Source organism: Lepisosteus oculatus, chromosome 11 (assembly GCF_040954835.1).
Source record: "Lepisosteus oculatus isolate fLepOcu1 chromosome 11, fLepOcu1.hap2, whole genome shotgun sequence".
NCBI lineage: Eukaryota > Metazoa > Chordata > Actinopteri > Semionotiformes > Lepisosteidae > Lepisosteus > Lepisosteus oculatus.
The window spans coordinates 34675295-34701254 of NC_090706.1; the positions used below are offsets into that span (position 1 = coordinate 34675295).

The window sequence follows — 25960 nt, forward strand, 5'->3', positions numbered from 1 at the left end:
TAAATAGCCTTGTGATTGGACAAATCTGCTGATCACTAAAAGGAAATACTGACGTCAAGTGGCATCAGCTTTTCCCTGGAAAAAAAGGCTGCACTGCAGTTTAAAATCAAGTTTAAAATAGAAAGCAAAGTGTCTGGGCATTAGGTGACGTGGACAATTTATTTTTAGCACTTTTCTTCTTTCTACATAATAAGCTTGCAATTTTATTTATGAGCATTTTCAACAAACTCAAAGTGCTGAAAGTGCAAATCACTTAAATGTAATGTTATACCAAAGCAATCATGTATTAATAATTAATAAGATGTTTCATGGTGAATGAATATTCATGCAGGGGCTTGTGACACAATACCAGCTTGCAGAAGGCCACAGTCTCAAGGGTGGAAATTGCACTCCCTGTACCTTCCACACAGGCTGTCAGCAAATGGGAAGTGAAGATAATTCTCTGGGGGAAAACCCCAGTTTCAGAGGGGTACAAATTAAATACAAACTATACAGCCTAAATAAGATATGCAATGTCATATTTTGGAGTAACTGATCACGAATGCTTATTTTGAGTAGGATGCGCTGTATTCTGCAGAACTCCCCATGGAGGAAAGAATGTTGAATATTCAAGGCCTAGATTTTCACTACTGCCTGTTGCCCATCATGAAGTTCCTAACTGAGTGCCTTCAGTGCTGTCAGAGAGGCTGTGCCTTAAGTAGGGAGGGCAGAGGTTATGCTTACACTTAAACATCAGTAAGACATCATTATATTGCATGCTTGCAAGTGAGGACAACCACTTCAGTCCATTCAGCAGGAAATAACATTATATGCTGATATTTATATAGAGCGACTCCTTTGTGCTTGAAGGTCTTTTAAAGTGCTTTACAAGGCTAGAACTATAGCTACACACGTGAAAAAGATTAAAGGTCAGTGTGATGCAACATTCCTATGAATCCTCTCTAAATCAGTATGGGTACGCACCATGACATTCCTGCTTTTTATGTGCGCTATTGTTGGCATCCTTCAGACAAAATAATGTTTGCCGTTTTGTCAGTTTTGTAAAATATTTTATTACTGAGGGAAATTCGCCTTTTGCTGCTTAAGATGTCCTAGAACTCTTATTTTCACTTCTACTTCCTACCTTCTGACTTGCATTGTCTGAATGGGTGCCCATCCAGATGTTTTCACTCTCTATGGTGTGCCAATATGGAAAACGAGGAGGAGAAGAAGAGTCGTACACTCATATATTGTTGACAAGAATAGATTAAATTGCTATGTACAAGGTATAGCCATGATTAACATTACTTTCAGATGACAAATATACGCATGCATTCATGTGCAAATGCAATAGATCTTGGCTCCAAGCAAGTCTAGCATTGCAAAAAATCCTTGCTTTTATAATAAACTGTTGGAAGCACTGCAGAAAACTGCCGAGACACGTGACTCTGTGTTAATGCTGCTGTGAGATAATTTTGGGCATTACTAAATTAAGTACGAAGATATGCTGACCTTGGCAAACTCCCATATTCCCATCTGAGAGAGGCAACCTCAGGTATTACCTGCAGTGTTGATGGTTGATGGAGTGCATCCAAGTTAGTCCTGTAAATTAACAGCTCACTGACCTTGCTCTTGAGATTTCTTGTCCACTTTCAAATAATTTCTCTGAAACTCTGCTTACAAATGCTGTATGATGGAGGACTTTGGGAATGTAATGGTTTGTTTTCCCACACCAGTCTATCAAGATAAAGCTGCAGCTCCTGCCAAGCTAGCAGCAGGCACATAAGCAGTGCAGAGTTCTTACCAGATCCTGTTCTTTTAGTCGCCATTTCTGAAAACAGCCAGTCCTTGTGGTCCTTCCCATCCTCCTTCAAAGCTGAATGCAGACTACAGCAGATCAATCAGCCTGGCTAAGTTCCCCTTTGATCAAGTCAAGCTCCAGACATGACCATAGATAAAAGGCTATGAATAGAGTGTTTTGGAAAGTGATAGATTCATTAAAGAGATACTGCACAACACATCAATCAAATACCAATGCATAGGTTTTGTATGTACAGTGTTGTTTACAGTATATGTCTCCAGGTTCTGCTCAGTAAAAAACACTTTTCTTCCTATTAACAATATAACCTCACTTGCTGTTCCATGCACTGTATATTGAAGATAAAAAAGCTGATCTCAGAAGAGCTTGACTTTATTAAAGGGACTTAAATACTATAATTTAGATGATTGGTTTACAAAACTACTGAAGATCGTTTAGTTTACTGAACTCTTAATATCTCATAGGTCTATTCTGTATGTCGGAAAATGTATGCGGTACTCATTTTTTAAATATGTTTTTACATTAAGGACTACTGTTATGTCCCAGTGCGTAGTCTGTGTGTTTGTTGTTATGTTCCACACTTCTGACTTTGTTCTCCCTTCCCCATTGGCCCACCATTACACTATTGTTTCCATATGACATCATCTTGTTCAGTATAAAACATGGAGGCTTTCAGAAGGAAGAGGCCTTTCGTTTGACTTCGGTCCCGCTCGGCTTCGCTTTTGGTTTTGCTTCGGCTTTGTTGGTTTGTTGTTTTGCTTTGTGTGTGTGTGTGTTTTCGTATAGCTTCGGCTTTGCTGTTTTGTTGGTTTTTGTTTGTCTCTTTGTACTTTCGTTTGTTTGTGTTATCCTTATTTTGCCATTACCTTGCCCAAACTTGTTATTGTATCAACCTCTGTGTTCTTTTGTACCCTGTTACTTGTCTACTCTCGTTTGTATTCGTAGTTCACTCGTGTATTTGTGTGAACTTTTGTGTATAGAGTTAGTTCAGGTTGTTGGGTACATTTTGCACACACGTAGTTGATTCTTGTACTAGTCACACTAGTTTAGTACGGGTGAGTGCCGTTTGTCTTGTATGGTTTTGGGTAGTCAGTGGAGGTTAGCTAGGGTGTTGAAGATGCCGAAGACCGTGTGTTTTGGGTTTTCTTTTGTAGTTAGGTTAGCTTTCCCTCACTTTCTTAGCCAGCTCCATTTTGTTTGTTATTTTCTTTTCTTTGGCACCACTCTAGTTCCCTTACCCTGTGTGTTATTGTGTCCAATTACAAACCAGTAACTTATTCAACTTAAAATCATCACTTTTGCACCGACCCTTCCTAGTCCATCACCAGAACCCACCTGCTTCCAAAAATTATCCTAAATGCTACACCCCTTTACCCCTAGACACTTGGGGTCGTAACAACTACTGATTGTCTTACCTCACAAGGCATTTGCTGAGTGCAATCTGTGCCTTATCATCCAGATGTTTCAAGTTCGATCCTCTCACTAGCTGACTGTGACCAAGCGACAGTGCATAGTTGGCTGATTGTTGCCAAGGTTAAGGAAGGGATTAGTTAGCCTGGCCTGCCTTGGCTTCCAGTGAAACTCTTGATCTTTGCAACTTCCCGGACATCTGCAGGTTCTTGGTGGCATCAGTGAGGGATGTGCCTCTGCTGCAGTCAGTATTGAATCTGCTGTATTCGTGCCAAAAGCCAAATGGCTTGATGAATGGGCACGTTAGAGAGGACCTTACATCCCAAGTCTCACTGTGTTAGTGCAGGAGGAGGCACAAGAAGCTAACATAGAGATACAATCGGTGATAAAGTTCAAAATTGGGTCAGTATATAGTAATAAATTATTTGGCGAATCTGATGAACATCCAGAGTACTCAGCACTGCTCCACTCAGCAATTTCTGGAAAAAAAGTCTTTAAATAAATTTTGCTTTATGTTACATGTTCTTAAACATTACTTTTCGCTAATGGAATTTTAGGTTTCAATATAGAATTTAGTGGTACTTTCATTTTTTTTTTACTTGAGAGCTTCCATTTTGTTGCAATGATGTCATATTATGGGATAACACTCTGCAGATATTACCTTTCTCTTCTCACTTTCTAATTGTAACATTCAATATAAGCTCTAGTGACCAAATGAAAGACTACCAGTGTTTTAGCTCTCTATATTTAGTAAATAATTAACATATCTGACAGGATAAACTTTCACATGTCTCTCTTAAAAACTTTATAATAGGGCAGATTCTCAAGTCTCCAGCAGTGAGTGAGGTATGTCTACACGTGAGAAGGCTCTCAGATGTGGGAAAACCTATTTCAGGGAAGTAAAAGCAATTTTGTGTAGTGGAGACACCGACAGGGTTGTACAGAATTAAATGGCATTGCATGGTGTTCGGCAGAACAGGAGATACCAATATTAAATAATTGATTTAGGGTTTCTTTCCTGCCTGTACCTAAAGTATCTCTAGGAAACTCTTGGTTATTTTTACCCCTTCTACATGTGGCATTGTACAAACATACTTCTGCTAGCATTGGTGGACAGTGTAGGGAATATCTTTGATTCAGTATTTGCAACATTGGTTCTGAGAATTAAATAAATGTTTGATGAGATCTGTGCCTTAAATGCTTTTATGCAATGTATATAGCTTTAGAACTTAATTTTCTATAGTCTGGGATTTATATATAAGAACTGAAGGGCAGTTAACCATTCACTGTTTTTCTTAATACACATTTTTAAGGAATAAAGTACATTCCAAATTAAAAAAAAATTGTATTCACATATATAATTCAGTATAACTATTAAAATGTGTTTGTATAAATGTGTATTGCTTTTGATGCTTATGTATGCAATATGTACAAAAAATTTAGTTTTATTGTGCTAATGTTGCAGATAAGGAGATGAACTTTGATAATGCTGTAAGAATAAGTGGTATCATTATTTAAGATTTTAAATTTAGTGTACTAATAGAATAATTTTATGTAAATGAAATGTTAAACTAATGTACATAAAAATGTAGACGCTTAATAATTTTGTAAATTTACAATGAAAATCCAGTTTTCTCTGTCAAAATTTAAATTCCATGCATTTTTTGCAATGAGGCATGATAAGACTTGGTGGTGGTGTTAGTTGTTCTTAGTTCTTGTTTTTTTGTTCTGGAATGATTATATTAATTGTAAAAAGAGGTGGTGGTGGGGGGGCAATTCCTTTGATTTCACATTAATATAATAATAATAATAATAATAATAATAATAATCATCATCATCATCATTTCTTACACTTATATAGTGCTTTTCTGAACACTCCACTCAAAGCGCTTTACATTTACATTATAGTGGTAATGGGGACTCCCATCCACCACCTCCAATGTGCAGCACCCACCTGGATGAAGAGACGGCAGCCATAGTGCACCAGTATTTTCAGTACACATCAGCTATGAGAGGGGAGGAGAACAGAGTGATGAAGCCAGTTCATAGATGGGGATTATTAGGAGGCCATGATCGGTCAAGGCCAATGGAAAATTTGGTCAGAATAACACCTTTACTCTTTTAAAGAAATGCCCTGGGCTTTTAATGACCACAGAGAGTCAGGACCTCGGATTCATGTCTCATCTGAAGGAGACCACAGGGTGAGCACCCCCTGCTGGCCCCACTAACACCTCTTACAGCAGCAAGCTTAACTTTCAGCTGGTCTCCCATCCAGGTACTGGCCAGGCTCACACCTGCTGTGACTTAACAGATCTTAAATCAAGGCTTTAATGCATTTTACTGAAAGTATATTTAACTGTTTACTGGCCAAAAACTATACAACCAATGTGCCCATAACTAGGAGAAGAACAGCAGTACCAAATTTTGTAACACTCAGTTGCCAAGCTTGTGTATCAAATTACCTAGAGAAGAAGCTCTGAAGAATAAATGCATAATCAATATTCTGTTTCTGATCTGATCAAGTATGTGTAGTATATTACAGTATATTACATATATTATATGTAATTGTAACTGAATTCCATTAATTGTGATATACATAAGCAGTACATATGATGATAATAATAATACAACTTTAAATGCTTTCTAAGAAACTCAAGGTGCTGTATTTTGACACACTTGTAATATACACCAGAAGCAAAAGGGAAAAAAAAACAATTGCTGAATTCTTTTTTTGCTGTTGTTGTTTAAAAATAAAGTGAATCATTGGAGTTGTTTTGGCACTTGATAAGTTATTCAGTGTAAATCCTTCCTCTGCTCTAAAGAAGTGTTTTTTAGGTCCATGAATAACTTCATAATGCCAAAGCCTCTGTCTGGAGCTCACATTCAACAGCAGTTATAATCTCCTTACTTCTCACGCAGTGAATTGTTGGGCTGAGTGTCAGGTTTTCCTTTGAAAATGTGGATATATTTCCTTCAGTTGAAAAGAGGTTCTCTGAACATGCAACTTGCTTCAGTGAATTTGGTCTTGACTTTTATAATGATATGTGAAAATCCAAAATGGCTAAAATTGATCAGTTAGTTTTTAAACATAAATAGTTTTGAAAATATGCTAGATAGAATAGCAAGAACTCAATGCTCACCCAAAGGTCTTGTTTGAATTGACACCAAGTACCATTTTTTACTTTTATTGAAGTGTTAATAATAGAGAAATGTGCATATTTACTGTATCAAGAGCTGATTTCAGTTTGAAATCTGTTTACTGCACTACCATGTTCTAGACTTGAGTGTTAAGAATTTGAAAGGAAGCTCCAGCTGTGAAATAATTCTACTTTATTCATCATCCCACCAGTACACCCTTTCTAACATTCATTGCCATTTACTACTTCAGAAATGTTGCACGGCACATAAAACAGGGATTGGCTACAGATAACCCAAGAGGGAGCAAGTCCCGTCTCGAGTGGGGAGAGAGGGGGGCTCTTGTTTTTCTTTCGGGTGCCAGATCGTTTGCCAGCGGGTGCTGGCGGAGGGGCCCATGAGTTTGCACAGACAGATGGCAGCGAGCAGTGCAAGGCCAGTACCTGTTACAAAAATTGATTGCAGTATTTCATGCCAGCTATCACAGGGTCCTCTAAAATTAACTCTTTGGAAGCTTGTAAACAGGGGCCCTTACACTGAGGTGATGAGGAAAAGGTGACCAGTCCTGTTGACAAAGATGTGCAGCCCATGTGTATCATGTGAAGCTTATGACTGGGATCTGGGAGAACTGGTGATGTGATGCTGATCCCTTAGCACTGAGCTCCTCTTGATTGCCGTTATTGTCGTTGCTTTGCTTAAGTGTGGAATAAGATGAACTGTAAGTTAAGTAGAATGCAGAGCGAAAAGCGGGAGAGAAGTCATTTTGGCATGGAAGACATTGAAGTCATGTTGGAATTCGGTATTCCTCCATCATCTCTTACACTGTTATGAAGGAAGGAACGAGCAGTCCTATTTCTGACAGTGGTTTCGTATAATAACATTAAACTGTACTAAATATTCCACATATATCTTTTGAAGTAAAAGTAATAGGAAATCTACATTTTAAAAAATGTTGTTCTTCTATTAGCTTGATAGGAGAGCAATCCACACAGGCCTTCGCTCTAGTGTTAGTTATCAAGGGACACAGAATGAAAGAGATTGTATTTCAGAAAATGAATTTTATAGCCGCTGCAGTCAATTAACCTGGTTTGCTCCTTTGACTTTTTTTTGCTAGTAAATCAAAATAAGCAAATGTGATTTAGCTATTTAACACTATGATACTATACCTTTATATAGGAGCATTCAGATTCCTTACCAGTCATTACCAGTTATAATATGCGTGCATTTATACAAAATGTGGTGCAAAGAATAAGCCTTTTCATAAATATTGGAAAAGTGCTTAGTATATATAGACCTGCCATTTTAAATACATTTCCCCAAACGGTGGATTAGTTCAATTTTCTTATAGTTGTAAATGCATATTCCTTATGATCTTAGCACCTACATCAGGATCTGCATGATGCATAAGGCCAAGCTACCACATACTGCTTAATTTTATGTGCTTTGTGTTGAACGCATATTTTGTGTTTAAAAGTGCAGCATTTCTCTTGGAGAAATTGCCAGATGATGTTGCAGATTCTGAAAGATGGTATCAAGTTTGATCACATATGAGTTGTGTTTTTCCTCAGCTCGACATACACTGTTAAAGAAATTATTATTTCAGACATTGTATAAAACATCAGTTGCATTTTTAATCCTGAACTCATCTGTAAAATAAATCTAGCTAGAATTACAGATGCAGTCAATAATGAAGGTGAAGAGGAGCAGACAACATTTTAAAAGAAGATTCTTACTTAGGGACACTGCTTCTTTCCTATCTGGGTTCAAGTCTTTTTTCTTAATCATTTTTTCACGTGACTAATTTCCAGAAGTCTTGTAGAGTCTAAAACATTGAGCATTTTAATGTTAATTTCTTTTTTCTGTGATCATTATGCAGAAATATGAACTAGAGGTATAGTTTGTGTACTTAAAAAGTAATTTAAACATAAATGAATCACTTAGAATCACTAAATCACTTAAATCATAACTTGCTTAAAAGATGGAACAGGGCAAGAAAAGAACAAAATAATGACTTTGAGCAATAGTGAGTCTTGGACTTAATCTTTGTTTCCTTTCCAGATTCACTTCTGAGGATATGTGCTGTCATAGATGTATAACGCTTGGCCCTTAAAGGGTAATGCACAGAAGGTAGATAGTGTTGCACTGTTTACTCTAATTCTTACCGTCTGCTTCCTTAATTAGCAGAGCAGCATCTAGCTACTGCAGTGATGGTCTCAGAGGTGTTCTGATGATGATGATCAATAGCAGACACTATTGCCAGAGCCAGTCTAATGCTTTTATGTTGTACTTTTACAATATTGCCTATGTAATACCACGTCCTCACTAGTGGCCCAGTTTCTAATGGGACTGTGCCAAAATTCTTGGCTTGGCTTGGGGGATTGCTTTAAGTGAACAAGAGAATCTCATTTACATCTGCAACAAAGCTTGATTTTTGTTAGTTTATTTTATTTGAAATCTTTCCAACATGGGTATTTTAAACTTCAATCAGGGACTGTGTTCATGATTTTAGATATGGATCAACACTTGTTCCCCAGAATGTTTCCTTCCTAGCTGTGAGGTAACATGATTGCATTTAAGATGAAAGGGCGTGTTGAAATCCAGCCTGGAGAGACCAAGAAACTGATCCAAGAACTTCCACCCAGACATTATGTGTTAGGGCACTGTCCTCTTTCACTTGTCCTCATTCTGGTGAGTTGCAAACCAAATTCCCATCTGCGTTGCTTGTTTTTCAAGAGCTCAAAGCATTTTCAAAGAAAGTCAGGGTACTAACCCTCTGTTCCAGTACAAAAGCTTGTCAAGGGCTGAATAGCATCCTGCCTCACATAGCAAGCTGAATGAATTAAATGACTTTTCTGACAAAACCACAACACGTTTATTGTTTCACAGACAGGCTTCTTAAGAAAAGGCAGACATAACAGGCTAAACTTTCAATTTATAATTTTCAGCAGTGTGAAAGCCCAAAGCTGTCTGTTATGGACTGCAAATAAAACAGGTCTGTAGTTTTTATGAAATCAATGTTTAACATCTTTAGAATTTCTGTATCTTTGCACAAAAATTGACAAGGGTTAAACAAAGCAAAGAATGATTTCAAATGTCTTTATAAGATACAAGAGAACACAGCTAAGATAAATATACATTTCCCAGTTCGAAAATACTTTTCTGCTTTTTTCTGTGTTTCATGCTTGTTATTTCAATACACATTCCCTTAGGCATAGACTCAAGAATTCTAAAGCAGAGGTCAACTGTGATTTCTTGAGAACTATGAACATTTGCTTTGCTTGGATACAAAATGAGAAAAAAAACTCTTGTATTATTGCACATAAAAGATGATGAAGTGTGTTGAAACAGCAATAAAGCCAGTAACAAGTGGTGACCTTAATTCAGTTTGACGATATTTACCCTGCTTTACTACATTGGCTTGATTTGGCTGGATTCCAGCTGTATATGATAAACTACAGCTCATAGCGTTAGTATCATTCTCTAAGTGTGGTGCACTTTCTACAAGGTCTTGATTTAATTTTGCATTGTATATACTCACACAATCTGGATTCACCAATTATATGTTAAGATTCAGCTCATTACCTGTGTTACTCTGACATGTTTGCCTGCCAGATCCTTTCATTTTTTGACACACTGCAAGCTCCGCCTGACAAGAGACAGCACCAGTGAGAAGTGTTGTGTCACTCACTGGTGTCATGGCAAGATGCATGCCTGTGGTTGCCCAGGTAACCTGCAAGAGTCACTGTTGTGCCAAGAAGACCCTAGGCTGCTAATATGTACCCTAAGGCAGTGGTTCTTAACTCATTGAGAAAAGATAAGATCAGGGCAGAGCGGTGGCCCTGTTGCTAAGGATCTGTGCCTGTGGCTGGAAGGTTGCCGGTTCAAATCCCACGGCTGGCAGAGGAATCCTACTCCGTTGGGCCCCTTAACCACAACTGCTGCCCTTAACCGTGTCTCATGGAGAGCAAGCTGGGGTATGCGAAAAGATGAATTCTTAATGCAAGAAATTGTATATGGCTAATAAAGTGATCTGATCTTTACTCATTGGGAATCCTAGTCACGATACAAGCTCTGTATTATTTGTGAAATAATTTTTATTGGATTTAAAAATGTCAAAAATAGGACAATACAACACCCCACACACACACTGCCCACCTACGCCCACCATTTGTTACCACGCTCCAAATTTTAATAAAAGAGCCCTTAAAATATAATTTGACCATGTCATCTGCATAATCCTCTGTCCAGCTCCCCTGATGTACCAAGGGCTCATGCACTAGAGTAGGACAGAGTGATCCCCGTACTGAAGGAAGGAGCCCAAAGTCTCCATCAGCATTTGCATCTTTTCAGGCACAGTGAGACCAGCCATTAAAATCTGCCTAACTGAAGTTATAATTTAGCAAATGTTCTAGTCGAGAATATCCTTGTTTAGAATAATGGATACTTTCAAAATGTGTACGTTTTATAAAGTAACAAGTTTCATTCAATACCATCTCAAAGGGGTTGAGATCACTTCCTGAAGAAAGTTTAAGCAAATCACTGATTAAATTCGATTTTTTGAAGTTATTATTTTGATAGAAAAATGCGACACGTTTGTTACAAATGTTATAAATACTTTTCACTAACTCTGTAAAAGAAAGGTTACAACTTACATGAATGACTCATTTTTTTCATGATAATTTGGTTAACCAAATATCTTTTATATTTGTCAGCTGACATCTCTCTATGGATCACATTTTTATTTTATCAAGTACTCGACTCTTGTTTTGCATCTCCTATTGAAATCTAAAACAATAAAGTATTATTCTCTGAACAGGAAAGATTTTTCTTAAATTCTTACAGCTGTATTTAACTAAAATCCCTTGGGTCAATTGCACAAAGCTGTGTTTATTAGCAAAACATGTGATGCACATTGAAAAGGTCTATTTAGGACCCAAGGTGTTTTGTTTTCACCCACACGTTGGAAATCAGTAACGAGAATGTGGGAGCTGGTAATGAGCAATCTTTTGTCTCTGCTGCTACACTCTTTGACACTTAATACTGTAGGCTTGAAAGCCTATGGGAGCATCCAAAATGCTGTGGTCAGCATTCAAGCAGAAAATTCTAGGTAACTGCTATTTTCTTTCAGAGACAACATATAAACCTTTTGTTTTAACCTTTTTCACAAGTATCAGTTTTCTATCTCTTACGTAAGCATGGTACAGCCCCTGGCAGTTTGCCCTCTGAGCAAGTGATAAAGTCATTAAGGTTGTACCAAGTAGCAGTCATTACATTTTGGTGTAGGAATTCGTAATTACAAGCCCACTAGTATACGTGTGGCTTTTTTCATATAAAGATACTGTATTTAGGGTGCTTAAGACATTACCTAGCCTGTTCAAACAAATGGGACCACAGAGTAAATTTTTCCTTGGAAGAAGTTCATAGAAGACTGCATGAACTGCTTCATGCTTCATGCAGCTGTTTATGATACTAAATCCATTATTGGATGTAGTGCATCATAGACCCAGATGGTGATCACATTAAACCAATTTGTGATTCTCTAATGTGGAGAGGAACTAGCCATGGAAAACCTACCCTCCAGTTAAATTTATATGTAAGAGCATAAGAAAGGTGATAAACAAGACGAGGCTTTTTGGTCCATTTGGGTCAATTGGTAGTAGCATATTCACCTCAACTCTTCCAGGCTGGGTCAGGTTGTCAGCTTAAACCACATTACTGGGTAGCTTGCCTGATACTCTTACAAGACATTTGGTAAAAGATTCTGTCCAATTCTTGTTATTTTAATGTATTTCCTTGTAGTTTCCAGTTTAAGTTTCACTGTTCATTTGTGTTTACCAAATGTCATTGTTTCAATGTGTCCAGTTTTAGAAATGCATTTTGTTTGGAAAGATCCTTTCTGAGAACATTTTGTTTAGATACGATAAGTATCTATGAAGATATGAATGATGTGACATACTGTGGCAATAACATAAATCACAAATTCCCAAGTGATTTATATAATGGTGGTAAATGTCTTCAGAATGCCTATAGTATCTCAATAGCCAGCAGCTATATCACCTTACAGCTCATAACTGGCAGCCCACTGAGGCTCAGCAGGTGTGAGTCTGGGCAGTACCTGGATGGAAGACCTTGTGGGAAAGCAAACATTCCTGCTGGAAGAGGTGTTAGTTGGGCCACTTGGGGGTGCTTATCTGGCAGACTGTGTGGGTCCTAATGCCCCAGTATAGTGACGGGGACACTATACTGTAGAAAGGCGCCATCCTAGGCATGAGATGTAAAACTGAGGTCCTGACCCTCTGCAGTCATTAAAAATCCTAGAGCGTTTCTCGAAAAGAAACATTCTGGCCAAATTTCCCATGGGCCTTTACCAATCATGGCCTTCTAATAATCCCCATCTATGAATTGACTTCATCACTCTTCTCCTCCCATCTGATAGCTGATGTATGGTGAGCGTACTGGCACACTATAGCTGTCGTTGTAAGGAATTATTATTAATTATCATTGTATCATGTCAATTGTAGGATTTTCCAGTAAGTTGGAATGTTTTGGTATTCCATTTTGAGCCACAGTCCCTGATAAATGGGCTCTGGCTTGCCCTAATAACATTGTAAGCACAGACACAAATGCTTTTAAAAACCGAGTGATATTTGTTCTTTTAGCACTGCATTGGGTATAATAGAGTGGTTAATCTTTTACCTTGTGTCCCCTGGGGTTGCAGAGGAGGTCTGAAAACTAATGAAGCTCTTAAGCTGTACACAGGGCTAAAAAGAACGTAGACTTCCTACCACTGCAGAATCAAAAAAAGAGGGAAAAATTGTGCTGAATTTCAAGTTATGTCATCAAATGATTTCTATGTGCATGTACATTATTTCTGTATGCATCTGCATGAGCAAATGTAAAAATGTGAAAATATTAAAAACTTAAAACAGTAATGCATACTTTAAAGACACTTTGCTGGAATGCATTTTTCTATTTCTATAATTACTTTAAAGCTAAAAGCTACGTTAACAATTAGCTTCTCAATGTATCATTTATCAGAACTGTCACTAGATTTTAGAAGGAACTATTTTACCCCTAGTGTATCTGATGCATTGTTCTGTAGAAATAAAATGCCAGTGCAACTACAGGGTACTTTGGGAACTATTTCCCAAGGTCAGTGACAGTACTTAGTCTATACCATATGGGCAGTCTTTCTTTTTTTTAAATAGAACAAAATAAAAATAAAATAGTATTGTACATCATTTAATTACAAACCTACAATACACACTATCCTCACAACAGTAACTTCATTTGTTAATCACAGGCTTTGCATTGTCATATCATGTTTTTCTCTTCAGAATGCCTATATTAAAAGATGTAGATAGTCTTTACCTGAATTTATTCTCCTCTGTAGTAGAGGTTATTCGTTTTGCAGGTGTGGTTTAAGGAATCCCTGTTTTCCTGTTAGCAGTGCTTGAAGTTTAACCTATTTTGTGATTGCTTTCTTGCTATCTTTCTTGGATCCGACAAAAGTCTCAATCCCCCAATGATTCTTTCTGTTTCTTTCTTCTTTCTTTGTGTTATTTTGGGGCTGTCTAAATGCGTTTTGCACTTTTTATGTGTTATCAGTGGTGGAAGTAAACACATTTTACAAACCTATTACAGGTTTAATCATTTGATATTTTACATTTGCTTTTGATCAGTGCATGATTCTTCTTCATTCCAGTTTTGCTGGATTCATATCCATTTCAGTTGTGTGTTTTTCATACTTCTATGAAGTCCTCATTTTGCATGTAACAAGTCATCTGCATCCACATTCACAACTGATATTCACAGCATAGTGTCCTTTCTTCAGAGTGTTCAGAATAAAATGTCAGCTATGCTGTAAATTGAATATTTAATTGCTGTTTTGTGCAGTTAAGTCTCTGCAAATAGACGTCCCACTTTTCCAATGACCATATGGACCATATGACATTTTAACCTTGTAGCCTACAGGAATATAATGACACGTAATTTACCTATACACAGTAAGCTCAGACTTGCTTTGTGAGAATGTCACGAATGCTGCAGAGCAAAGTTTTTACTTCTTCTGAATGATGATAACAAGGCACAATGCAGATTTTTCTCCCCCCAGGATAATGTTGACTCAGCCATCTCAGGCACTTCTGCATCATACGACAGCTTCTGAAACCAAACCCCCTGTCACATGAGCCAGCCGCACATAGTCTAGCGGCCTTGTGTGTGCTGACGTTGTGCTTTGCTTTGTGAGATATGCTCAGACTTGCTTGTCTCTTTCAAGGCACAGAATAGAGAGCTGGCTGTAAATGCACTAAGTTTTCACATTACTATCTATTATCAGTAGAGACCATCTGTATTGATACTAGTTTGCAAGATAGCTGGCGGTTGATCAGAGCTGTGAAGAGAAGAAGCCAAATCAATACGAAGCGAATACACTGAATGGTATAGCGTGTTATCACAGCACAGTTCCTGTTACTTGCCGATAACAGAGGCATCAACCTGCCCAATATAAGGCTGAATCCATGGGTCAAAATATTGTATTGATGCAAAAACAACTTTGTTTTGTTTGGTTTTCCTTCAGATCCTGCAACTGCTAAGCTCCACTCACAAGCCCACAAGCCCGTTATGGGAAAGAAATGGGTATTTATAAGTGATTGCAATGCAGAAGCAGTAGGAATTATTGTATTCTGTGTTCTTTGAATGATTAAACTGTGCGTAACAGGGAAAACCTGTGATTTTATTTATTATTCACAAAATAAAAGTTTTCTGAAATATCAGAAATATAAAACATTTTGGGGGGACTTAGTTGAAAATGTGTGTTATGTGTGTTATGGAGACAAGATATCCCTATATCACACACTGATGTCACACTGGGTATTTGAAGTGACTCCACATTTCCCTCCAAGAGAAAACATATGGTGCCTCTGTGAACAACATGTTACAGCATTCTGCATGAATGTTATAAATAAACATGGCGTTTGTTCCATTCATAAGTTCTTGAGTTGCTACCACCTTTCATTAGTTCCAATGCAGTTTAGAGGAAGGGTACTGCAGGGTAGAAAATCCAGCACTGGGGATATGATGAGTTACCAAAGCACTCCAGTCTCTGGGCCTGATGCCAGAATTGAAAACTTACTGGTGAAATTATGTTTTTTTGATTAATTGAGTGCTTGTTAACTGTCAAGACCTGACAGAAGCCTTCTGTCTAACTCTGGAACAGGTGTAGCCTAAGCACAAAATAAAAACATATGCCAGTGTTGTCCACTTTGAAGAACTAACATCTATGGAGATTGATCCTCATTTCTTTTTTTTACCAGTTAAATTCTAACACTGCAACATGATACATAAGGCCTTCATTCTATTCCTACCCATTTTGCATCTGTAGTATAACATTTTAGTGAAGCCCAGTGACCTTCTGAGGTTCGACAATTAAAAATGTATATGTCAAACAGTTTTCCTTTAGTATAAAAATAGACCTCACAGGATACGTTGTTAGCACACTCACAAAAAATCTCACTAAGCGAATGTTATTAAAAGCCAGCTTTGCATACGAAGCCCAGCAAATCTGCATGCACTGCATTTCATTGATGGATCATGTGTCTGTAAGGTAGCAGTAGCAGTAAGCCACTGGGGAATCTGTGACTCACGATACACTGCAGGGTTAAGACCGCTGCTGGCTGCCATCACTGTAGGAGGTATTAGGAGCCTGCTCTAGAGATGTGATCTCACAGCTGCTGCTATCCCATCTATCCCAGTGGACACCACGACTCAGTAGAGTGGCTTTATGAACAGCAAGCAGATCAACAGAGAAAACATTCTTATAAATGTTATATATATTTCCATCACAAAACAGGGCTGCACTTGTGTGAATTTTATTACATATCCTAATTGGCAGAGAGCTCTAGAAACAAAGCATGATGCTGCTTTTGTTCTCGGTTTAGTTTGGGAAACCTCTGTTCCCAGTTGAGCAGGTGTCAAATGTTGCATCTGAGGTCACCACTTGCTCAGTTTGTTGCGGTAATTGACTGGAGCTGATATACAGTATGTTTACACCTTGCAAGGCCTTCTTTACTTGTTTTTTTAACTTATTTTTTCTAAGCTAAAATCGATGAGATTATGAGGAAGGGAACACATAGAGCACTGTCTGCTCATTAAAGAGAGCTTGCTCAGAAGGGAAAGAACTGAAGGCTTCAAGACAAGTCTGCAACTGGCAATTAACTTCAGTTCCTTTCCAGGCAAAGCTTTGTGTTTTTTTATGTCTTTTAGATGTATTTCTGCTGGAAAAAAGAGTGCATATGATAGAGTTTTTGAATAAATGTTCATGATTGGGAGCACCTTTCGAGCATATGAAATCTCAATTTAAAGAATGGAGAAAAAATGTTTTAAATAAACAACAGCAACTTTTGAATCCTTGTAAAAGTATGTATGTGGTTATATTATCCCATAAATTGAGTATATGCTCTATAACCAAATATTTTTGTTATTAGTAGTAGTAGTTGAGGAACAGTCCTTAATATATGTATATGTAACAGTCTACTACATGTACTGTAACATGCAGGTCACTATCCAGAACACATTACTTTAAGAAAATGGTTTGTTCCAGCTAAATTCTACACTGCTGTGGTGTTTAAGATCTTTTGTACACGAGTGCTTTTTGTACACAGGCGTGAACACCAACCAGACACCCGAAAGTGGCTCCACAGCTGAAAAGTTGTGCTTCTTTTCTTCTCTTTTCAGCATAGAATAAACCTGTGCTTGGTCCTATGCAGCCTATGCATGCTGATGCAGCTACCTAATTGAACCACTTATACTGATGACCATATTTGGAGTCACTGGAGTATACACCTTCAACTTATGTAGGAGAAGGTTATGAGTACCCTCATAGCTTATTTGCTATTTTTTCTTCTTGAAATTCTGCACAGAGAATTCCTTGAATTTTGATGTTTACGGAAATGTACATGTTCCTAGGCTACCTTCTTAGACTACTGTATATTATTGCAAAACTAATAAAATAGAATACAGAGAGCAGGCTGACATCTCAGTGAAAGCAAGCTTCCTTCTTGCCAGTAGAGCAACATTACAGTAATGAAATTGGCCCCATAAAGTGTACAATTTATGTGGTGCAGCAGTTTTAAATGAGAAATGCAGGGACAAGGATGTAATCAGAGTGCAAAAGGTGGGCAAACTGGCTGCTAACAGTCATAATTTAGCTGTGAAAAATGCTTTACTTCTGCACTTTGGCTTTGCAATGCAAGACATATGCTTCCAAGAGAGAGAATTGCTTACAGTGCACAAACCAAATGATACAGCACTGTACATATCTGGATCTTTCTAAGGGAATGCTTGCAGATGTGCAGAACAATCACCCCTTCTAGATCAGAGGTAGGGCAGATTTTTGTCATGTTTCAATGAAATTGTCAAATATATTATCTGTATCTATCTATGTAGTTTGCTGTCTATCTAGATAAAACAATTTCATTAATCACATAGCAATGTGGCTACTTTAGAGAATAATTCCTTTTTAACATTATACATGTTTGATTTATATATTTTTCTTATTTTATTTTATACGTTTTTATATAGTAGAATCAATTTTTTGCCATTTCAAGAGAACATTTATTTTTTATGGTATATGAAACTTGTTTTGAACAAGTTCAAGTAAATGTATTTAGGTTTCCACATTTTGTCTTTCTAAATGGTATTAGATCCTCTTGAAATATTTTTAAAGATTCAGATCGACAGCTAATAAGCTTCAATTTTTACAGTGCCCCCAAGAGCAACCTGAGAAATAATAAGAGTAAGGGCCTCAGGCCTAGCAGTACATTTATACATTTATTCACTTTTGCAGTATAATTGAATTTTTCCTGTATTGCATTCCAGAGGGATGGTGATAAATTGGAATCCAAAAAGATTTTTTTTTCTTTAACCCCTAAATGACTGAAATTTATAACAGGTTTATGCTTGCAGTTTTTAATTGTTCATGTGATAAATAGTTTTCATCTATACAGATTCTTCAAAGGGATATACTGTATAGGGGCCTGTGCGAGGAGTTCTCATTGTAGAACGTTTTTTTAACGTTAATAGGAAACTGAACAATTGCAAACGAGAGGAGGCTATTTGGTCCATCCAGCTTGTTTGGTAGTTAGTAGCTAATTAATCTGCAGATCTCATCCAGATGTTTCTTGAAGGAAGGCAGGGTATCAGCTTCAACAGCATGGCTGGGTTGCTTATTGCAAACTTTGTCATGAAAGATTATGATAAGCTAGTAGGTGAAACTTTGAGCATTTTTCCCAAACTTTGCTGATTATAATTAATTTGAGCACTTAATATAAAAATGTATCTGGATGATGCCCAAATCTGAAATGCACAAATGCAATCTAGCGTATAAATCCTTCTGGAGTCTTTTCATGGCTCGTGCAGTTTCTTCAAGTTACCGTGAGGAACGTGAGTGGTTGATAAAATCGGTGCATAGCTGGTACTCAGCTTCCTGTATGAATCATCACTGAATGAACAGAGGTGCATTTACCACATAGAACCACCAGGTGCCTCTTAGAACACTGAAGTATTTTACACTTTTAAAGCATTTTATATACAAACAAATTAAATGTTTATACTTGCACTTCTGTTTATCATCTTATTTGGGGAAGATTACATGTGTCCATGCCTAGGTTGGATGTCAATAGGTTGACAGGTTACTGTTTACCCATTATGGAAGCAGATCTTCCCTTTATCTTAGCTATACAGTTTATAGATTCTTACCTTTTACATTTATAGTACCTTTCCCTTACAAAGTGATGTGCAGACAACACCATAGGGCTCCCGGGGCCATTTGGCCTGTATAATGCAAGTTGTAAGAGAAAGGCTGTACTAGTTGTTGGAAACTGTTATTGATTTCCAAGATGCTTGGCCCATCCGCACAGTTCCCAGATCACCCCCTAGCTATTAAAATTGACTTTCAGGAGTTACAGCACTGTTAAAACTTGACAAAAATAATTTCAACTGTTAATTTTAATGGGAACTGCATTTTCATTTCTTGGTGCACATGTAAATGTTACATGAAACACATCATTGTTTGCTATAGTTGGGATCCTCAGATTATTACCCTGGAATGCCCATGGCTGCTAGAATATCCTGATCACTGTTGGATACTAGACTTTTCATCCCATTTGAGCTTTGTAATAAATAAAGGTGTTTCAAATAGCTGGAGGTCTTTTTATTAGAATAATTAATTTTAAATCCACATAAAATGGCCAAAATGGCCCCTGACTTCTTTTGCAATCCAGATTATTAGTGGTTAAGGTATTTCTGTACTATGTGCGATATACTTACAGTATGTAGGTGTCATCTGAGAGATTGCAATGTTATTTTAATCAAGGTAAAGTATGATATTTATTTATTTAAAGATGCATTTAGATGCAAACCATGAAAAACATTGGTCATCTGACCTAGTGATTTAGACCACTAGCAGTTTATATGGACTTCTGCAAAGCTGCATATAAGCAGGCACGTGGACAATCAAGGGGTCACAAATTGACTATTTCACAGTCTGTACAAAGCCACAACTATCTTGCCAATAAAATTAGGCATGATCTGATGAGCTTGATAAGCCTGCTACGTTTTAAATAAAAAGCACTGTGGCATGTATAATGTAAAGGGATTTTTGATTAGCTTAGCCAGTGTAGGTTGCTACTACTAAAAAGTGCTCAGATTCAAAAAGTGTCTGCTTTTGCTTTTGTGATCTGTCCATGGTGCTGATTTAAAAAAAAAATAGTTCACACATGAGGATCTGCTGTAATTCAAACAGGAAAATAGTTCTGCAGTTCGAGCTTTTCATATATAAAATTGTGCTGTCATAAACCCAGATTTTATTCACAAACTGTACAAAAGCAGAAAGCTCTCAGTGGCATGTGATTTATGCACAGAAACACCAGAGGGTTAGTACCTTACATATTTACCTCACACTACAACAACAGAAAGTGCTTTACAAAAAGGATCAGTTCAAAACAAACACCAATTTTCCTATATATTGCTGAGGGAATTGGGGAAACTATTCCAGAAGTTTGGAAGAAGGTTTTTCACTAAGCTGAAAACAGATAACCAATGGTTGCAACTGTTCAAAACATATGAGTTTCAGCTTATGCACAAACAAAGACTGTATGTATTTGTCTAGCTTGAAACCATGTTCCTAAAGCCCTCCTGTGCAATGCTGCCTTCCCTGCAAGTTTTTATGTACTATTCTTTTCATCTCCCCACCTTATTAAGCTATGGAGCCATTTCTGTTTCATTTTCCACTGCTATTCCACAAGGATTTCATCTAGACCAAAGTTTGTGATCCAGCTTGTTTGAGAACTTAACATTGCAGTAATGGGACTACAGCTTGATCTCTCACACCAGGATTCCTCGATCAAATTCTGTAATGCAAACGTGCCTATCTAATAAGTTAGTGTAATTATCATCCTGGAGGAATGCACAGCCCTGTTTTTAGCTCACCCAGTGAAGAGCATTCCTCTCCTTGCTTTCAAAGCAGCGTGTCGATTAATTAATCGCCAGCTAATTTAATTTCCAAAAAAGTAATAACTTGTTTAAGCGTGAATAAAGACTGACAAGGCAAAGTTCTAATCTGCCCAAAGTTTAATTAGACTCAGCAAGGTTTTTCTAACAGCAGACCTGGGTCAGAGGAGTGGGGGGGATGCACAGGGCAGATTGCCTGTTTGTTGAAGTCAAGGGTGCTGGTCCAGACTGGACAGCTGTCCACTTCGCACTAAAACAAATGTGCCTGTCATGTGTTGAGAGGCCGAGCTCACTCCCCATGAGCTACACAACACCTGTCATTTTCAGGTAATTGAGGACTAAGCTTTTTTTACCCTTGTGTTTAAAGCTCGCTGTTTGAAATCAATTCTAGGAGCGCATTTTCAGGAGGCTAAGGTCTGAAAGCATTAATTTTTTTTTTTTTTGGTCATGATCCGCAATGCAAATTTCTTTACATAACTAATGCTCTTTATTAATTCACCAGCACATGATGATGAGATGAGGTGTTGTGAATGATTTTAATAACTTAGATCCAAAATTAGACTGATTAATTTTTAAATTTTGGATGTAAATCAAAATGATGATGCACAAGGCCTTGTTAACAGATTCATGTTTGTCTTTTTTTTGTGTGTGTCTGGTTTTATGGTACACACTTAAAATAAGTATCTCTTATTTTAAGGCTGCATGTTTTAATACAACAGTGCCCTGTACTATGAAATGTGTAATATAAAACATGAAATAATATTAAGATAAAAATACCATGTACAAAATGCATACAGGATTCTGCAGTGCTTCCTTTTTCAGTTTGAGTCTTACTACGGTTTCTTCTCTGAAGGACAACTTGAAACTCAGAGGCTTTTTATTTTCAAGCAGATGCCAGACTTGTATATATTCTTGTAAAGGTAAGAAAGGAGAAAACTGACTAAATGATGTGTCTTAGTAGAGAGTCAGATGTAGAAATCTCTCAGAAAAGCATATACACCAGTGTCACCATATCTACATAAATACTAGAAAGCACAAAAACAACAACTTAAATCTACAAATATGTATTTAATACAACACTTGAAATGCATTTTAGAGAATATCAAGCAGTCAGCATTACAAAATATTAATTCAAATTTAAAGAAATAATATACTAATAGCATAATAATCACTGAATATTTTTTTAGATACTTTATCAGTGGTGTTTAAAATTCAAAATTTCTTACAGCCTCAATAAGGTACACCATATTCCAACTCAAGGAGTAAAACATGCCTAATAGTCTCCCCTCTTTACATAGGACTACTGCAGAATGTGTCAGATACCATCTTGAAATCATTTCCATTTTATTACTCCGTCATCTTTCCAAGCAGGGTCTGCAGAAATCCAATTAGCTTTAAAAAAGTGTTTCCCTTAAATCCAGGAAGAACCCCTGAGGTTAACTGGAACTACTTGGAAGTAAAGATAAAACTGTTAAATTAAGAGCAGAAGGCCCCATCCACTTAAAAGCCTTTGCCAGCTAATAAGCTATCCTTGAATATGGAGTATCTTCTCTCACCATACCAGACTCCATTTTTCCCACTGTGGAGTATAATTTCTGCCCTCCACAACATAGTTGTCTAAGCCAGGAACTCCATATTTAACAAGCATAAACCCAGCTGAGACTTAGGTGCATATAAGAGGATCTATAATTAAACTTCTGGTTTCTGGAGTGTTTAAGGTACGATCAAAGGTCTGGTAGGGCCGTATGAAACGAAGACTTTGTGCAGCATTTACTGAAGATGCAACATGAGCACAACAGGAGTTTAACTAGACAAAAATAAGGAAGAAAAAAGTCTCATGGCCATGTGAATGTGACTTGCAGTAATTCAATTGGATCATGATTGAAACTGGGGAGAAATTTTAAATCCTGTTGTCAAAACCCACTATAAACAATTAACATTTATTTTGAAAATAAACAACACATTGAGTTTTGAAAATTATAAATGTGACCCAATTTTTATTGAAAATTCAGATACTCTGTGCTGTCAAGTGCAAAAATTCTTTGTGTTGGAATTCCTTAACTGAAAAACTCCATTAATGGAGTAACCAAATATGTGACAACATTCAGAGGAAAACATGTAATTACTTACCTTGCTGTTCAAAATACATTTGTTTATTTATTTCTTCACACTGCCAATGTTTCAAACAAAGCATCAGCTTCAGTTGTGTGTATTTTGGTGTGCCTCGCAATGTACTGACAGAACCTGATGCATACTGACTTTTGCCAAATTCCCAAACACGCAATAAAAGTCCTGTAAAAACATCTCATAGGTCCTGAAATGGTCCCCCTATGCTGTGAAGACAAAATAAAATTGTTTTTTTATTTCTGAAATTGGATCTTAAGCTCCAATGGGAAAGGTTTATGCAAGTTCAAAATCCAGCTTTTCATCTAAAGGCAATGATATGTAGCAATCACTTGGAAAGTTAAGTTCTAGGAAGTTCCAGAAGGTCTATATATATAAAAATATATAAAAAAACATAAAAAATACAAATTAAGTACAATTACATACAGTTCAGCACAATTAGATTGAATTCACTCGTGATGAAAGACTTGCCTTGTGGAAAAAGCAGGACTCACTGTCGTCTGAACAAGTGCTGTGTGGTTCTTTGCCAGGAGAATCTTTAGACTGGGTATAGTAACAGAAGAGTGAACTGCGAAATTAATGTTTTTTTATTTAAACAGGATACAGAATTGGGTCCCCACAATCCTTCTGTGGGTGTCCGCGTCCCCCTTTATTAATTTTCCTGCAAAAAAGACAATTAGAATCTGACTTTTTATGTCTTTGGTACTTCTTACATACACTATAGAATTTTTGTTCTGTTATATTTAAGGAATTGTTTAATGTTCATTCATAATCGTTTAAAATGGAATCATAGTCCATGCACCAGCAAGCTCTCATACTATTAAACAGTTCAGGCTTAGGAAAGTAAATTGAGTATTAAGGCTGTGCTTCCAATGTTTAATTGATATTGAGTTTATTTTGTTTTGAATTAAGTTCATGGTTTGTATAACTAACAATTAATGTAACGTCAGTTTACTTTAGATATTGCCACCCCCCAGTGACCTGCAGTGGTCCTTTTTTTCCCTCCCATTTTCCTCCTATTGTACCATGGTCTTTTTTCTGCTGTTTTTTGCTGTCAGTTAAACTACAGCATTCATACTACAAACAAAATGTTTCTTTGATCTGAAAATAGAAACAGCTGATTACACATTGATGAATATCTTCTAAAATGTGAAACCAGTGGAGTACAGAAATAATACAACCCAAAGAGGAATATATTTTCACATAACTGAAACTAAAGCTCCTGTTATTTTAGAGTATGTAGCAATTTACCCTCTATGACATGGCAGCATGCAACAACTGATAATCTTAAATTTCTTGTAGTCATATATTTTTTAATGTTTATAAATTTGTGAGATTTCATCAGCACATCCTAAGCTGCAGTTTCTGTAATATATGAATCTGAACTTTCCAGTGAATATATTAATTCTTATGTGCACCTAAGGCTTCCAGAAGTGAAATAGCAATTTTGAAACATTCTGCTTATCACCACGGCAAAATCCAATAAAATTACATTATTAGCATCACATCTATCAGCGTGGTGTTATCAACTCGGACACCTTTTAATAAACTCTGAAGATAAAGGCTCTAATTAGCGTGCTATCCCTTGTAATCATTTTATTACAACCTATCATTCTAGGAGACGTTCATGTTGGGGGTTCTACTGTACAAAACTGGGGAACATTTACGTTCTGTGCTAATTAGGTAAATTCAGTTAGAGGTAAGAATGGAATCAATGTGATAAGAAGCTGTTTTTTCTTGACTAGTATACAGAAACTGAATTGGTAGGACCTAATATGCAAACTTCCACTGTTTTTGTTAAACTTAGCAGGGTTAATCAATGGTTAACTGCTGTTCATCGGCAGTAAGTGGTGCATTAAAAGACAGAAGCACTGCAGACCTCCAGATGTCCGACAAAAATGAATTTTGGTTCCTTTTTTGGTTTATGAATAACAACCACATTTATATTAAAGTCATTTGATAGCTTTATTTTCAGGAGCTGAGCACTATGATGAGTGTTTAAATTATTAGATCACAAAGAACATATGTAAATCATTAGGACTTCTAAAAGAATTAGTACAGAAGTGCCAGTTTAGATTACAAATAAGGGATGAAAACACCTGGGCAGAGAGTAGTCTTTAATTATTAGAGATAATATTTTATCATTTTGGAGAATATATTTAACAATTGTTTAAGATTTAAATGGCAGCTAAAATGTCTGTATTACATGTGGATACTGAGAACCATACAGCCATGTTCCTTTGGCATACCCACTTGTCAGAGCCATTGATTGTTTGACATGCTGCACAGTGCACAGTACTGAACAAGGTATATTATCAACTGGAGGAGCATTGTGTCTCTCGCTGGTTGTGACGAGTTGTAGGAGATAAAAGGTGAAAATCCCCTTGCCGAATAATGCTTCCAGTCTTGTACTAGCTGCTCTGTGCCAGATGGGCACCACCAACTGGGAAGTCACTAGTGACTTGACCCAGGCTCATACGACTCAACCTGAACTCTGAGTGAATCCATTTACTAGTTCAGTGACTCAGATCCCTCTAAGAATGTTTTTAAAACTCATTTAAGCTAGTGGTTGAAATTTAAACTTTCAGGGATGTTATGCACGCCATGTTTTTTTAACCCAATGTGTATTTTGTTTTTTTGTGGCTCATCTCTGATGTAATTAACCAAAGGCTGGTTTCTCTCAGAGGTCTCCTTGATCAGACATGGCAATTCAGCATATGACATTAAGAATGCATGTAATATTATAAAATAACTGGGATACCAAAAACCCTTTCTGAATTCAGGAATGGGACTTGAAATTGACAGTTTGCACTTGGGTGCAGAGATAAGCCTATTTGTGGATACAAAATGCATACTCTGCACACCAACTGTCATAGAAATGCACACACAATGAAAACACAACAAGATTTATGGAAATGTACTGATAATTTATCTAAAATCAATCTTTACTGGCTTTAGTGACTTCAGTTTTTGTCTTTTTACCAG

The 25960-nt window shown here is 37.0% G+C and overlaps 1 protein-coding gene across 2 annotated transcripts in view; it reads left to right on the forward strand.

Annotated features, from left to right (window-relative positions):
* The window catches only part of LOC102682712 (protocadherin-1), a 172515-nt gene that overhangs the window by 136863 nt on the left and 9692 nt on the right, over positions 1–25960 (forward strand). The gene's annotated exons all lie outside the window — the stretch shown is intronic.